Source organism: Manacus vitellinus, unplaced genomic scaffold, assembly GCF_001715985.3.
Source record: "Manacus vitellinus isolate BGI_N305 unplaced genomic scaffold, ASM171598v3 scaffold_52_pilon, whole genome shotgun sequence".
NCBI lineage: Eukaryota > Metazoa > Chordata > Aves > Passeriformes > Pipridae > Manacus > Manacus vitellinus.
The window spans coordinates 297,649-313,600 of record NW_021940628.1 but is presented as its reverse complement, the minus strand read 5'-3'; positions in this window follow the sequence as shown (position 1 = coordinate 313,600).

Genomic DNA, 15,952 nt, shown 5'->3' with positions numbered 1-15,952 from the left:
GTCCAAGGCCAGGTTGGAGCAATCTGGGCTAGTGGAAGGTGTCCCTGCCCATGGAGGGGGTGGAATTGCATCATCTTTAAGGTCCCTTCCAAGCCAGATCATTCCAGGATTCTATGATTGTCCTCAAGCTAGTGGAAAATCCTCATTTTGGCTCTCAAGGCCTTGCCTGTCAGGCCATGGGACACTGGTGGTGTGGGGCCCAGCAGAGTGGATGTGGAGCTGCAGCACCCACCCCCCACCCCATCCTGGAGCAGCTGCTGTTTTCCCAATCCAGCTGCCCCTCATTCCCACGTCATTCTTTCTGGATACAACTGGCTGGGCTCAGGAGCATGGCAGGAGGGTTGGGGCTGAGCAGGCAGCAAATTAACTGGAATTTCATTATCCAATAATTTATATGGTGCTTTATGTATTTTAGCAAGACACTTTCTTTAATGGAAGTTGCCCTCTGTCCTTGACTATTTACACTGCTGGTTTCCCAGGGACCTCACGTGATGCTTCCCTTTTTAGTGACCTTCAGAAAAGAGAGGAAAATGCTCTTCATCCCCCCTGATTTTTATCACGAATTTCATTCCCTTCTGCTTTGCGAGGATATATTCCACATATTCCTCTGGTTTAAAGCACCACAAGCTTGATTTTTCTTTGTGTGTATTGGTATAAACCAGGATTCACCCCCCAGGTGGGACTTGTGTTCTGGGCAGCCCCACCAAGGTGCCAGTGTGGCTCTGTCTCTTGGGTTTGGTGGCCCTGTCTCTTGGGTTTGGTGGCCCCAAACTGCAGGACAGGTATGTGGTGGCAGGGTGTAAGTACCAGCACGTGTGTATTCCACGTGAATTCCAGCCAGGAATGGATGTCCCACAGCTCAGCTCCCTTGTGTAGAAGCCTTCAGAGGTGCTGTCCCATGCCACCACAGCATGGTGGCACTGCCACTTTGCCCAGGCTGAGGAGAGCTTCTGGCAACAAAAGCCTGTGGATTTACAACCCTCACAGGAGGATTTACAACCCTTTTTGGGCACAGCCCAAAGCTCAGGCACCCGTGGGCAGGGTGAGCCAAGCTCTCTGTGCCCCCCCCTGCTGCCTGCTGGGTGGTTGTTGCCCCCACAGCAGGTCATTTATAGGCAGGGGATAAACTTCTTGGTGGTTTCCCTGTTGTGCATCAGGCAGGGGCACCAGTTTTTCCCAAGCTTTTTTGGGAATTAATCAATCCCTAACCCAGGGCAAAGCCTCCATGGAGTGACAGGCAGGGTCGAGCTGTTCCCCTTCCCGGCCTCCCTCTCGGATGGATTTGCAGAGCAGCATCAAGTGACTCGAGTATCTCCCATTTCCTGGTGCTCAAGAGCTGCAGTGAAAGCTCTCCTGGAGAGATGAGGGTGCTCCAGAGCACCACAACATCAGCCAGTGCCAACTGGAGCAGGATGTGGGAATGAGGGCTGGAGAGCCAGGAGCTGCTGCAGCTGGAGCAGTGCTGGCTGCCCCTCACTGCTGAGGCTCTCCTTCTCCCAGAAGGACCCTCCTGGTCCCAGAAGGACCCTCCTGGTCCCAGGAGCACCGTGCCCTCGAGGGATGATTCATCTCAGCCCCGTTTCACAACAGGATTCATCTCCCTGCTTCCAGCACTTCCTTTGAATTAGAGCCGAGAGGGGGTTGTGAGGAGGTGGGGGAAGAGCAAAGTTTGACTCATGGTCTCTGTTCCAGAGGATGGTGTGGGAAGGTTTTTGTCCAGGTTTTGTCTGATCTCCTTTGCTGTTTTAGCCCCTTTGAAGGCCACAGTGTCCTACAGAGCTTCACTCAAAAGCTGCTGGGATGACGAATTGTGTTACCTGTACCTGCCTGTACCAGGATTGCTGCCTCAGCCCAGGGCCTGGGGGGATGCCCAGACTGAGCCCTGTGCCCCAGGAGTGCCCAGCACTGGTATCTGTGGGCAAATAAAATATAAATGATGCCTCAGACTGGCCTTTTGGAGTAGTAAGAACTGCACCCAGTAAAAGGAGGATAGGGACTGGGTCTTGGGTCATTAATAATTAGGATCTCTATTTATTAGTTTCACAGGCTTGGTGGGTCACTGGCTCTGTTCTGCTGCACTCTCTGCTCTCCTGCAGCACCAGTCACTTTTAATTAACACCAGCAAAAGGAGAGGATTAAACCAAAGCTGAAATCCAGCAATGCATCAACTTATGGTTCCCTTGGGCAGCAGGAGAACCCTCTGATGTCCCTGAAAGGGCCCTTATGGGTTTTTGGCTGCCCCAATTCCCAGCCTGGGTCCCACCAATAAATCCTTTCTGTCCCCACCATTCCCTGCCACACAGTGGGAGCTGGTGGGTGGGATGGTTTGGGTTGGAAGAGACCTTTAAAGGTCATTTAGTTCAACCCCCCCTGGGATGAGAAGGGACACCTTCCACAGACTGCTGCTGGTCAGTGGGAACTTAAACTTGAGCTGGGATTTTCCAGGACACCAGGATGGGAGGGTGATGGGCAGGAAAAGCTGCCTTGGCACAGAAATGAGTCATTCTGGAGCACAGGGCTCTGCTAAAGAGAGCGAGATTGAAGCTCAAAACCCATGGATGTGCCCTGATCCTTCGCTGAACTGCGGGATGAGCAGGTTTTTGTGTCGGCTGCGGGCTCTGCCCACCCCCACAGCATCCCAGCCGGGGCTCAGCATTCCTTGGGGGATGAATCCTGCTGGGGTGGAAGTGTGGGAGCCTCCGAGGAGCTCCTGCCTTGAAGGAGGCTCCTAATTGCCAGTAAGGTTCACCCAGCCCTGCTGCAAGGCTGGAGTGGGTGGAAGCGACGCTCCAGAGGAGGGGTTTGCAGAGGAAAAGAGGAAATGTCTGAGGATTTCAGCTGCACAGGAAGCTCTTTGCTGCTCACTCACAATGATCTGAGGCACCACGGAAGCAGAGCTTGCTGCTCTGCAGTTGTGTTTCCTCAGTGTGAAACCCTCCCCTCTCTGGGGGGGTGTGTGTGTGGAAGTTTTGACAGGAGTTTTTTGATTTTTGCAGAAATCAGGTTTATGAAACGCTGTTGCTCGTTGGGAAATTCTTTTGAACAAGGTGGTGACAGGAATTGACCTAAATCCAAAATGCAGGGAGGTGATGCAGGGAAAGCAGAGAAATGACCTAAGAAATCAATATCCTCACCAAGATAGGACTGAGAGCAGGGATATGACGTTTGCATTTTGCCTAAAACACTTAAAAGGAGAGAGTCAGACTCCCAGATCTGTAGGTTTTTTATGGTCACAACAGTCTGGTTGGCCTGCTCAGCATGGGCTGATTTCCAAGGGAACTGAAAACAGGGAGATGACTTTTCCATTTTGCCACTGACATAAAACACTTAAAAGGAGAGAGTCAGACCCCCAGATTTGTAGGGTTTTTATGGTCACAACAGTCTGGTTGGCCTGCTCAGCATGGGCTGACTTCCAAGGGAACTGAAAACAGGGAGATGACTTTTCCATTTTGCCACTGACATAAAACACTTAAAAGGAGAGAGTCAGACCCCCAGATTTGTAGGGTTTTTTTTATGGTCACAACAGTCTGGTTGGCTCGCTCAGCACGGGCTGATTTCCACGAGAAGATGAAGAGGAGAAGTGCAAGCAATTCCCTCCCTCCAGCTTACATGTTGCAAATTACCGACAATCAGCCCCGGAAAGTTTTGCAGCAGAATTGATGATGTTGCGAGGCTCGAGACTGGAACCCTCCCGGTGATTTGGAGAGAGCTGGAAATTGCTTATGATCTCATGGTGTCAGGTGTCTCATTTATAATAAATAAATACAGAAAATACACCCCAGACAATTGCTGTCAGATACCAGGAGTCATCAGCCGGAGAGCTCCCTCAGAATTTGGTATTTTAGGTCAGCTGGGTTTAACTTATTGGAAACCGCAGGCAGATAAATATCAAGGACTTTCTGAGTCAGAGCTGTGGTATTCTGAAGACATTCAGTTGTTCATGTGGGGTTTGGGTCAGTCTGTAAATGAATAAATGAAGTGCAGAGCGGAGCAAAAAAAAAAAAAAACAACCACTTGCGAAATTTCCCATGAAATTAAAAAGCAAACCTTGGGTTGTTTTCTTTTCACATCCCATGAATATCAAAGGCAGGGCTGCACTGGTGAGCCTGGCAGTGGGTTCAGAGAGAGGAGCATTCCTGGGAAGGGCAGGGCTCATTTGCAGCGGTTGAAATGGAAATGGAGAAATCCCACTTTGTCCTGCAGGGCCGGAGATGAAACGCGGTGGCAAAAGTGCTGCTGGAGGTGCCAACGTGACGTCTCATCCCATGGCAGCGATTTCAACCCCTGTTAATTTGTAAACACGAGGGGGTCACGGCGGAAAACCTGATTTGCAGAACTCTGCAAAGGGAAAATGGGACTGTCCAGCCTGTCTGGGCTGCCTCTAATCGTCACGGCTCAAAATCCAGAGCCCAAATCCTGGTGATGAAAGGCTTGTGGATGGACCATCTCCTCTGAACCGACCCTCCCGCTGGCACTAATTCCACTGACGTCAGCCCGGCAGAGAATCTGCTCCCCAGAATTATTCCAAGCAATTGTTTAGCGAATAATTCCGAATAATGAAAATGCAGGAGGGGAGGAATGGGGAAGTTGTTTGCTGTCGGTTCACAAAAGAGGGAGAAATGGAGGAATTTATCATGTCAATGGCTCGCCTATGAATTATTCATTCGCTTCACGCAACAAAAATAAAAATTCCTTCCCCCCCCCTCGCCCCACGAGCCCCCACCCAGAGACGAGACGAGGTTCGCCGGCTTTGTTGTAAGGTGTTTAATGTGGTTTTGATGCGCTGCTGCCGGTCGTGCCCCCCGCCAGCTCCCCGACTGTCGCATCGCACACGCGACACGCGAGTCCCGCTGGAGGGGAGCTGGGGAGGGGATGTAAAACAGCGGTGCCCAAGCCAGGAATGGTGCCAGAGAAGCCATAAACGAGTGGAGAGAGCCATTAACAGCCCATAACCTGCTGCTGCTCCCCCAATAACGGGAGGAGGCTGCAGCAGCGAGGGACATTAGGGCGATGTTTTACTGCCTCCGCGCTCCCGAGCATCCATTTGGCAGCGGGGAGGGGAATGCCACTGGAAAGAAAAGGGGTTGGCGAAGGGAGGCAGAAGAAATGAGCTCTGGTGGGTGAAGGAGGATGGGATGGGAAAGGACAAATGGCCGGTTTTTTGGCCGCCGGCTCCGTGGGGTGAATGTTCAAAGAGCGAAACCTTCAGCAGGGGCTGGGGAGGGGTTGAACCTTCTCCGGGTTGAACCTTCTCCGGGTTGAACCTTCTCCGGGTTGAACCTTCTCCGGGTTGAACCTTCTCCGAGTTGAACCTCTGGTCTCTCGGAAAACCCCAGCCCTGATCCCCATCAGTGCTCAACCCGCAGGTGACCACATGCGTCTGATCTGGCTCGGAGATGGGTGAGTTGAGAGCCCGGAGCACCCCAAACTGGGCAGGGGAAGGAAATTAGGGAGTGGATATGAGGTCTGGAGGAGCATCTATCTATTTTTCTTGCACCGCTGTTTAAACTTGCACCGATTTAGCTAAAAATGCCATTTAATACCCCACTTAAGTTACCACTGTAAGAAATGTCTGTACCAGGGCTTTCACTGAATTGGTTTGAAGCCTCAAGTAGAAAATGGCGTAATTTACTGGAAGAGGCAAGAACTTCCTCTCATTTCCATACAATAAGAGTGCTCAAATGGAGCCAATCTCTCAAGGAGCTAAGTTTACAATGCTAAGCTGAGTTTTCACTAATGACACACATTTTTAGACTGAGAAATGAGACTAGAAAAAAGCCCCCAAAAGAATCAGATTATCATCTGTCACCTTCATTAAATCTCTACTCTCTTGCCTCTCTAAGACCTTCTCAGATTGTCTGGGATATCACAATAATTCCTGGTTTCTCTTTTGATGTTGCCCTGCCCACCCATGGTCCAGTGGAAGGATCCTGTGAGTGTGAGGAATAAATATTGGAAAATCAGGTTTCCTTAAGGTCCTTTTCCTTGGGGAGACAGTTGAGGAAGCTCAGTTTGGCAAAGTTCATCCTTTCTACTTAAACCAAAGGTGAAAGGATTTATTCCAGGTGAGTGTGTGGAGCAGGGACTCGGGGATAAGGGATGGAAGGACAGGACACAGGGAATGGCTTCCCACTGCCAGAGGGCAGGGATAGATGGGATATTGGGAAGGAATTGTTCCCTGTGAGGGTGGGGAGGCCCTGGCACAGATTGCCCAGAGAAGCTGTGGCTGCCCCTGGATCCCTGGAAGTGTCCAAGGGCAGGTTGGGCTAGTGGAAGGTGTCCCTGCCCATGGCAGGGAGTGGGACTGGGTGGTCTTTAAGGTCCTTTCCCACCCAAACCATTCCATGATTTGGGGTGAATGTGTTCTGTGGATGTTTGGATCCCTCAGGGGCCTCTGCTGTGCCCCAGGGCTGCACTCAGGGTTAAATGCTGAGATGAAGGTCTGAGGGATGAGCTGATTTCTCTGGGAGCCCCCATCCTTTCCCACCCTTTCTCCTGCTCACTCTTTTTCTTGGCCAGCCCCATTAAAGCCACTTGTCTGTGCAGGGATTGATTTCGGAGGAGCACAGAGTTAATTCTTCCCCAAAATGAAAGACTCTGGGAGCATAAACCAGTCTCTGCCTCTCCACCCCTCTGGGTGGCTGAGCCTGAGGATTTCAGCCCCCTTTCTCCCAGCTCTGGGAGCCCTCCCCGAGATTCCAGCCAGGAGGGAGAGGCAATACTTCTCCTGCATGTAGATTCAAGGATAAAACGACAGATGTCTTTCATTAAACATCTCCAGAACGAGCTGTTCAGGAGGCAATATGTATTCAGCCGCCATCAATATTTCATAAAGCCGTAATAGATGTTATCATAGATCCTCCATCCAATATTTATTGCTCCATAATCACCCCTCCATCGCACCAGGGCTCTCCATCCCCCCTCCCCTGCCCGGCCCCCATCAGACATGCACCAGGTACATGGGGCTTAAATGAAGTGCAAACTTAGTGGCACAATAAATTTGAAGGAGTTTGAAGTTGTTTGTCTCTTCAGGCACTTCCAGGCCCGACGATAACGAAACAAATCTGCTTTGCAGGAGGCGTTTTTATGGCAGGGTTTGGAAGGGAGTTGGCTCCGTGTAAATCTCGGGGTTGAGGCCATTAGGAAGTGTTTCAGCTGCAGTGAGGCTGTGGCTCCGAGTCTGGGGGTGTTGGAAAGCAAAGGGCAGCGTGGAAAATACGAATCCTTTTGGGAATCTGCTGCCGGGTCGACACGGGAAGGAGAGACCTGAGCATGGTTGGAGCCAGACCCTTCCCTCCCTGCCCCCACCAGCATCCTAATGAGCTTCCTGAGCAGTTGTGCTGCTTCCAGGGGAGCTCTGTAGGGAAAAGGATTGGGCCTGGAAGATTTATAGCTGGGATTTTCCAAGGAGCCTAATGGATGGAATTTTAGAGCCAGCGTGGCTCGGGAGTCAGACCCCTGGTCGTGATAATCCTTTGTACCCTCCAAGCCCATCAGCCTCAGGGAAGGAGCAGCTGTCACCCCCACACTGCTCCTTAACTTGGTCAAACTTCTCCAAAGCTTTTGGCTCCCTGTCCCAGGACAATCCCAATGGCCAGAGTGGAGCCCTCCAAAATCATCACGGGGCACATCAAATAAGTGGGGGTTGGAATTGGTGTCCAAATGGAGTCTTAAAAGGAGGTTCTGATCAAAGAACTGTCTTTTCTCATGGAGACCCTTAATGGCTGGTCCTGACCCTGTCCCATTTAACGAGCCAGGGAACAAAAAGAGAAGAATCTGTTAAGTCTTCACTGAGAAATGTTGGAAGTGACACAAAGACTGGGGAAGAAAAGGGGCCCTCACAGAGCCCCAGTGAATGACCCCCAGCCTGGGGTGGGCTTGGCAGCCCCAGGTCGAGTAAAATCACATTTTGATAGGGCCAAATGTCAGACCATTCATCCCCTTTAACTGAGACCTTCTAAATATCAGGTCCTCTTCTGGTCCTAGGAAGGGTGGAGGCACTTCCAGGGCAGGAGTTGTTCAGTGTACCTCAGATAACACTGAAGAGTGGGATGAATTGCCTCTGGAAAATGCCTTTTTCTCTTTCCTGACCGTGGACACAGCTTGGGTGAGGAGCTTACTTCAAACACATCACTCCCACGTGGCTAAAGGTGGGAAAGGATGCCTGGGGAATGCAGGGAGTAACTGCAGGATTGGGTGAGTGATGACTCAGGAAAAGCCCTGGGAGGTCGTGGATGAGCAACTTGTGATGCACCAGTTTTGCACAGGAAGGTTTTATTCCCCCCCTGTGCTTGGCACAGCATCCAAAAGGGTGGGGAGATGTTGGAGGAGACTCAAAGAAGAGCAGAAGAACAATAATGAATAGGAAATGACGCCTTTCCAAGGGAAAATCAAGGAGTGGGATCTGCTTAGTTCAGCAAAGAGGGGGCAAAGGCACCATTACACCTGCAGGGAGGGGAAAGGGTCGTTTCCCAGAGCTTCCCAACCTGGCAGGGAGAAGCTGCAGGAGCATCAGTGCCTGGAGGGCTTTGCCAGCACAGCCCAGCCCAGGAGCAGGGTGGTGTTTTTAACAGCAAAGGAAATGATTTGGTTGTGTTCCTGGATTTCTCCTCACGGGGTGTTTTGGAAGTGATTAACTCGAAAACATCCTTTTTCAGGGGGATGTGATGCATGGTCCTGTTTCTCACAGGGGTTTAAACAGGGTCATGGACTGCAGAAGAGGCCTGAGGAACACCTGCTTTACTGGAATTTTATCATCTCTTCGGGCCTGTGGGGTGCTGAGGGGAATCAAACCATGGGGAATGTGCACAAGGGTGTGCAGGGAGAGGGATGAATTTTTAGGACGTGCGAAAAACATCAACCTAAATGCTCACAGCAGTCTCCAAACGTGGGGCCTGAGAGAGGGAGAGAAGCATTTTCCCTCCAAATAAGGTGCCCATGGAGACATTGGGTGGTCAGGAGAGGTGTGGGTGGGACAGCCCAGGCGAGGTGGGACCGAGGAACACTTTCTGTGCCTCACTCCATCACATCCCTTTAAAACAACCCCCCGGAGCCAAGCACCAGGTCTGTAAACAAATGGGATTTCAGCTTTGATTCCCCATAAATCACCGTGTGGAGAGCAGAGTGTAATGAGCTGCTGCACGGGGCAGGCAGGGAACGTTTTTATTTGGCTCTTTCGGGCCCCGGGAGCCCCCAGGTTTGACTTTGAGTTTCTGTGAAACAGAAAACGTTTGCTGATGGGAAGGAGCCTGAAATAACTGGGAAAAACTCAGGGGCTGCTGACACGTGAATAAATCCAAATGTCCTGGTATTTGGTTAAACTTGAATCTGAATATTTGTGTATGTTTTTTACAACGTTTACTTGCCTCGGGGAGCAATTTGTGGAACTGAAACAATCCAAGACCTTTTTTTTTTTTTTTTCTCTCTCTCTCCCCCTGCCTGGTATTTTCCACCCTCCAGGAAGTGAAAAAAGCCTCGAGAAGATTGGCTCCTCGCATTATTTTTTGCGCCCTTGCAAATAGTTCCCAGATGCACGGGGCTCAAGCTGTGAAAAATTCCCGGCTCTGGAAATGCCAACTGGGGAGCTGAGACTGGACCATTCATCTCATGGATAAATCCTCAGTGGGGCCTCAGCTGGGACCACGTTGCCTCGAGGTATTTTGGCAGAAACCCCCATTTTTCCCAACCAAGTGGGAAGAAGCTCCTTGGCTCCTTGAATTTCAGATTTCTGAGGGAACTTGGCTCCCTGACAACTTGGCTCCAACTGCTTATTATATGTAACACATAACCTCTTTAATATTACACATGGTATGTTTAACTGCTTAATTTACCCGGGGAAGTATTGCCAAGCACAGCCATTCTGTTGACATATCATTTGCATGATAAACTTGTATATTTTAAGCCACAAATAGGATGCGTCTGTGAACTATCTGTCTGCACTTCTACAAGCTCCCAGCACTGTAGGAACTCCTTGAATTAAAAGAATGGAGCTCCACATTGTGCCTGGGGAGGGAATGAATGATCCTTTCTTCCAAGGGGAAAGTAGAGACCCGTGGCTTGTCTACATCAGGCAGTGACATCGGGTAGGTCTGATTAAATCCTTGGCTGGACATTTTCTTTGGACAAAAAAATGACTTTTTTCCCTTCAGAACATCTCTTCTGGTTTGGGTAAGGTTGGGAATGATTTTTTTTTCCCCTAGACAAAGGTGTTTTCCCTGCTGTGTGTCCAAGGGCACGTTGCAAGGAAAGCAGAGACTCGTGGCTTGTCTACATTGTGTAGGTGTCCTGACTAAATCCTTGGATGGATGTTTGCTTCGGACAAAAAAATGACTTTTTCCCTCCAGAATAACTATTCTGGTTTGGGTGGGATTGGAAATGATGGTTTTTTTTCTCTGGACAAATGTGTGTCCAGGAACATGCTGTGTGTCTGAGGAACATGCAGCAGGTTGTGAACCAGGCAGACCTTTGCAGGTCTTTGAGATCCAGCCTCTCCTGGATCCCAGCTCATGGAATCACAGAATGGTTGGGCTGAAAAGGACCTTAGAGCCCATCTTATTCCACCCCTCCATGGGCAGGGACACCTTCCACAGACTAAGTTGTTCCAAGCCTTGTTCAACCCGGCCTTGAACACTTCCAAGGATGGGGCAGCTGCAGCTTCTCTGGGCAACCTGTGCCACATTCCAATTTATCCCTCCCCAAACCCTTTCTTCTCTCACCATGCATTTGTGAGTCTCTCTGCACCCTCTCCCACCTTTTGGAGGTGGCAGACTCTGCTCTGGTGTTTTCCAGCAGGGAATAACTCCCTCTGTGCAACCTCCCCAGCCCTTTGTCACATCAGTCTGGCAGTCCCACAGTTCCCCAGAAAGCTGCCTTTGAAAGCTCAGGGTTGACATCTTGAAGTTTTAATTTGACACTTTTCCAACAAGGGGAAGCATTTATTGCATTAGACAAGTTGATGCAGCTCTCAGGTCAGGAATTGCACTTCTTTGCCACAATAATGGTGTAAAGTCCTCATCCTTTTGTTGTGTTATCTCTCTTTAATCATGCAGAGACGCTCCCCAGTAATTTTAATCAAAGGCTCAAGAATCACTTATCTGAAGACTAAATGACTCAATGAGAGGAGAAACTTTGAAGAGCTTCAGTTGAGCTGGGAGGAGCAAAACAAAAAAAAAAAAAAAGAAAAAAGAGGAGAGTTTATTTGAAACTTTTTTCTCCTTTTTTTTACACGTGTCATTATTTCCCACAGTTTTAGCTGGAGAACCTTTTGGTGTCTGGAGAGGGGTGACAAGCTCTGTCTTGTCTGTCTTGTTGCTTTTCCTGAACGTGGCTCAGACAATGAGCCATATTTTCACCAGAAACATGTTCCCATTGGGAAAAAGATGGTGTGGTCAAAATTGAGAAGAGTAGAGCAAAATGCCAGATTTCCTGAATATTTTTTTCCCTGTTCAATGAGAATATTTGAGACGGATTTGTCATGGAAAGAACCCTTTTACCTTGAAATGACATTTCCAACGAGAAAACAAAAAGGTCTATTTTTGGCTGGAACCAGAAAGTCTTGTAGAAGCCCCAAAAACTTGTAAAAATCCCTCGAAGAAGAGTGTATAAAAGGAATTCAGGGGAGGTTTGTAAATAGAAGCTTTCTGGTGTGGATTTCTGCTGTTTTCACAGCTCATTGTGTTGGAATTGGCCTGTTCTGCCTTGGATTTCTTCAGGGGCAAATCCCATGGAGCTCCTGGCACAGAGACCTTCTCTTTCCACCTGGCACAAAGGCTCTGCAGGGAATTTGCTGGGGTGTAGCTCTCTGGAGGTCAGGATTATCCAAAGTGGGTGCCCAGCTTGCCATGAAGTGTGTCTCCAGCAGTTCCAGGGGCTGGAAGTGTTCCAGCACTCCAGCCTTTTTAGGTTGCCTTGGCTACAGCAAGTAAAAGAGAACCTTCCAAAATTGCCAGTGCTGTTTGAGTGACTTACCTGGGTAGAGCAGAGGGTTTCCTCATGGCAGGGGAAGAGCACCATCCCTGCCTTCCAGCCGGGGAAATCACTGCCGGGAATCGCTGGGTCGTTTGAGGATCAAAGTGTTGGAAGGGAATTGGAGATTTCCAAGGCTTTGTGGAAGAGATGAGTCTCCTGGGGGCTGGTTTTGCTGCCACATTGTCTGTCCTTGCAGGACCTCCTGCCTGAGGAGCACAAATCTGCCCATGAGTTTGTTTCTGGAAGTCATTTCACGCAGCTCTGCACAGCCATGGCAGGAACAGAAGCGCTGAACTCTCCTCCTGAGGCGTTCAGGGCTTGATGAGAAGCAGGAGTGAACATTAATCTTTTGACATACTGTTCCTAAGAGCTTTATTTTTCAGACTTTCTCTGTTGGGAGACCTCCTGAGTAAGACCTGGATTGAAATCCTGCTCATGACACGGTGGTTGAGGCCAAATCTCCCTGGCCAGGATGTTCCTGCTGCAGCTTCAGTGGCTTGTCCCAGCAGATTCTTTGCTGTGGGTTTCTTTTGATGGGAGAACATGGACTGACTGTCTTTCCTTTCACCTTCGAGCTCTTACTTTGGTCACAGGGGTGAAGGAAAAGGGAGACCCTGAACAAGAGCCTGGTTTTGGGTGGTTTTAGCCATTTCCACCAGGCACTTGTCACACTCATGTGACAGACCCACAGATGGACACACTTGGGGCTGGTTCACAGGATGGGTCAGGCTGGAAGGGACCACAGGGACCTTTGCATCTGCACAGCAGCAGACCCAACCAGCCCCTCCTGGATCCCAGATCATGGAATCACAGCATGGTTTGGAAGGGACTTCAGAGCTCATCTCATCCCACCCCCTGCCATGGGCAGGGACACCTTCCACTAGCCCAGGTTGCTCCAAACCCCGTCCAACCTGGCCTTGGACACTTGCAGGGATGGAAGTGATGGGGATTCCTGCCCAGGTGGCATGTTGGCATTATGGGATGTTTTCCAGGCCCTGAATGCACCCAGTGTTTGCCCTGCAAGGGCCTCATCCACACAAACAGCCCCCGGCCCAGGAGAAAGAGGATTCCTTTCAAAGCCAAACCCTTGCAAGGGTTACTTTTAAAAGTGATTTAAACTAAAACTAGAACTGCTCTGAGAGACTGTGCCTTTGCAGGGGTGGTCTCTCCTTATTTCCCTGTGGTTTTGCAGATTCCCCTCAGAGCCTCTCTGCACTCTGCAGTAAGAACGTCTCGCTTTCCATCTTGGTGCTCCCAACTTTTGCCCGTGGGTTCCCATCTTCCTCTCCAGGAGCAGTCTGCAGTTTAAGGAGGTGATTTATGGCTGCTGGCAAGTCAGAACCAGCGAGAGCTGCCGGGATGGAGACTGGCTACCTGATTTGCCACGCTGATAAGCAGGAGCCAAAGGCACCCAGATGGTTGTGGCGTTATCAGTCACTGTGGAGCTCTGAGCAGATGGGTGCTATATAAACAGTTCTCAACTGTGCTCTTGTTATTGATGCAATTGCTATTAATACTATTTATAAGTATTACAGGAACCCAAACACAGCCCTGTGGTGAGGAACACAAAGCACACTCGGCGTGGTTGCTGGTCTGCTAATTAATGAGGGCTGTCAGTCACACTGTCTGAGTTACAGCTGATGAGGCAATGGCAGCACAGCTTGATTTTCCAAAGGTTTGGGAAAGGGTTGGTGTGGTGAGTCAGAGCCCAGGGAAAGCTGTGGGGGTTGGAGAGGGTGCCCAGCTTCAGATAAAACCGTCAGGGGAGACTGAAGATCAGGGTCATGAATGATTTGTGGATCTTGGGAGAAGCAGTTTGGGGCTGGGCATTTCAGGCATTTCACAGAGTCACAGAATATGCTGAGTTGGAAGGGATCCACAAGGATCATCGAGTCCAACCCTTAGCCCTGCACAGGACACCCCAAGAGTCACACCATGTGTGCCTGAGAGCACATTTTGGCTCAGCACTGGCTGTCTGAGGCTTTGCAGCTTTCTGGGCTCTGAAATCAAGGTGGTTGGAGCATCTGGACCGGGGCATTTTGAAGGGTATGATTTGTGCCTTGGTGCCAAAGAAAAAGAGTTAATTGAGGGATCTCAGACCTGCTGCTTCCCTCTCATTTCAACTCTGCTCCTGACCTGCTGTGTGTCTTCCCATAAATCTGAGCCTCCATCTGTCTTGTCTATTTTTATTACAGGGTTTTTTTGGGCCAGGACTTGGCTCTGTGTCTGTCTGCAGCTCAGAGCACAACAGGGTGCTGGGCCTAATCAGGACCTCTAGATCTCAGAACAATGCTGGGAATGAGCTGACTGGAGGTGGTGGTTGGAGCTTGACAGTGGTCCAGGGGCAGGATTTGGCTGGCCTGACCTGAGACCTGACCCATGTGAAAGCCTGAGCTGTTTTCCACAGCCTGGTGTTTCCCCCAGAGCTGAGGGTTCCTTTTCTCCATAAGGATTATAATGGAGAGAGCTGAAGGTGTATAAATGGAAGTGTTTGACTTCCCTGTGCCTGTGTCAGGGTGAATGACACTCTCCCAGAGGCTGGCTCTGAGAGAAGGGCCCCTTTTCCCCTCGAGGTGTAAAACTAATCCAGTGAGTTGGGAAGTGGCTCATTTTACTGCCATACAGAGAAAAGTGAGCAAAGTCTCTGAAGTCCCTCCTTGCCCAGCATGTGATGTCCTCTCCGTGTTGAACCCCAGGAGATGAGGAGCACTAAGCACAACCTCTTGGGGGGGCAGTGGCATCTTTGAATGCCACTGAATGTCACAGAATCATTTAGGTTGGTAAAGCCCTCCAAGACCTTCGAGTCCAAACATTAAACCAGCACTGCCAAGGCCACCACTGACCCATGTCCCCACGTGCCACATCCACAGGGCTTTTAAACTCCCTCCAGGGATGAGGATTCTACCACTGCCCTGGGCAGCTGTGCCAGAGCTGGATGACCCTTTCCATGGAGAAATTTCCCCCAATATCCAACCTGGCAGAACTTCAGGCCTTTTCCTCTCCTCTTCAGAGGAGAAAGACCAGTGACCTCCTTCAGCTCCAAATTCCCTGACATTTGTAAAAACCCTTTTTTACAAGCACCTCAATCTTAAGGCACTTATACACCTTAAAAAAAAAATAAAAAAATCAGGCCTAGATGCTCCAAAAAACCTCTTTGAAAAACCTGGGTCAGTCTAGGAATGGTTTTAGACAATATTTCCCAGCTGTGTGTGTTAAACACAATAAAGGAGTTGGAGGCTTCTGCCTGATACAACAGCACAGGAAAGATTCATGGTGTGTGTTTTACCCCCCAAAGAATTTCTTGGCTTCCCAGTGCTTCGTTAATGTTCATTGATTATGTTTACTGCACCGTTAGAAAGCCATTCAGGGATTTATTGGGCTGGCTTTAAACACTGAAAGTGAGTCATTGCCCTGCCCCACTTGTGCTGAGCCTGAGCCTGACACTGAAGTTCAGCAGGGTGAGATCACGGTCCAGGGATGAAAACCCCCCCGGGAAACTTGGCTTTGAAGGCAACAAATGGGTTAAAACCGGCTTGCTAAGACACATAATTACACAGGAATAGCTTAATTTCCTCTTCCTCCCTGTTTAATCAGAGCTAATAACAGGATAGCAAGAGGAATTCAGCCCCGGTGGGGCTGAGTGCCCTGGAACAAAACCGGCTGTGCAGGCAGAGCCCAGCTCTTCACTCCAGCAACGGGGAATGAGGGATTTCTCACTGAAGGATGTTCATTGAAGAGCAATGGGACTTGGCTCTCTGCCTCCCATCATAAATTTGAATGTCTCTCCTCAGATTCAGACGATTACGGGTGAGACATGTTGGCAGTTTCCCTTCAAACAGAAGGGGGATGATGGAGTTTTTCTTAGAATTTAGGATTTGGCTCAACCTGAGTCATGGGATGGGCCATTAGCCAAGGAAAATGTAAACCCATTCTGGAAGAGCCATTCATATTTTTGTGGGTTTTTTTTATTTATTTATTTTTAATT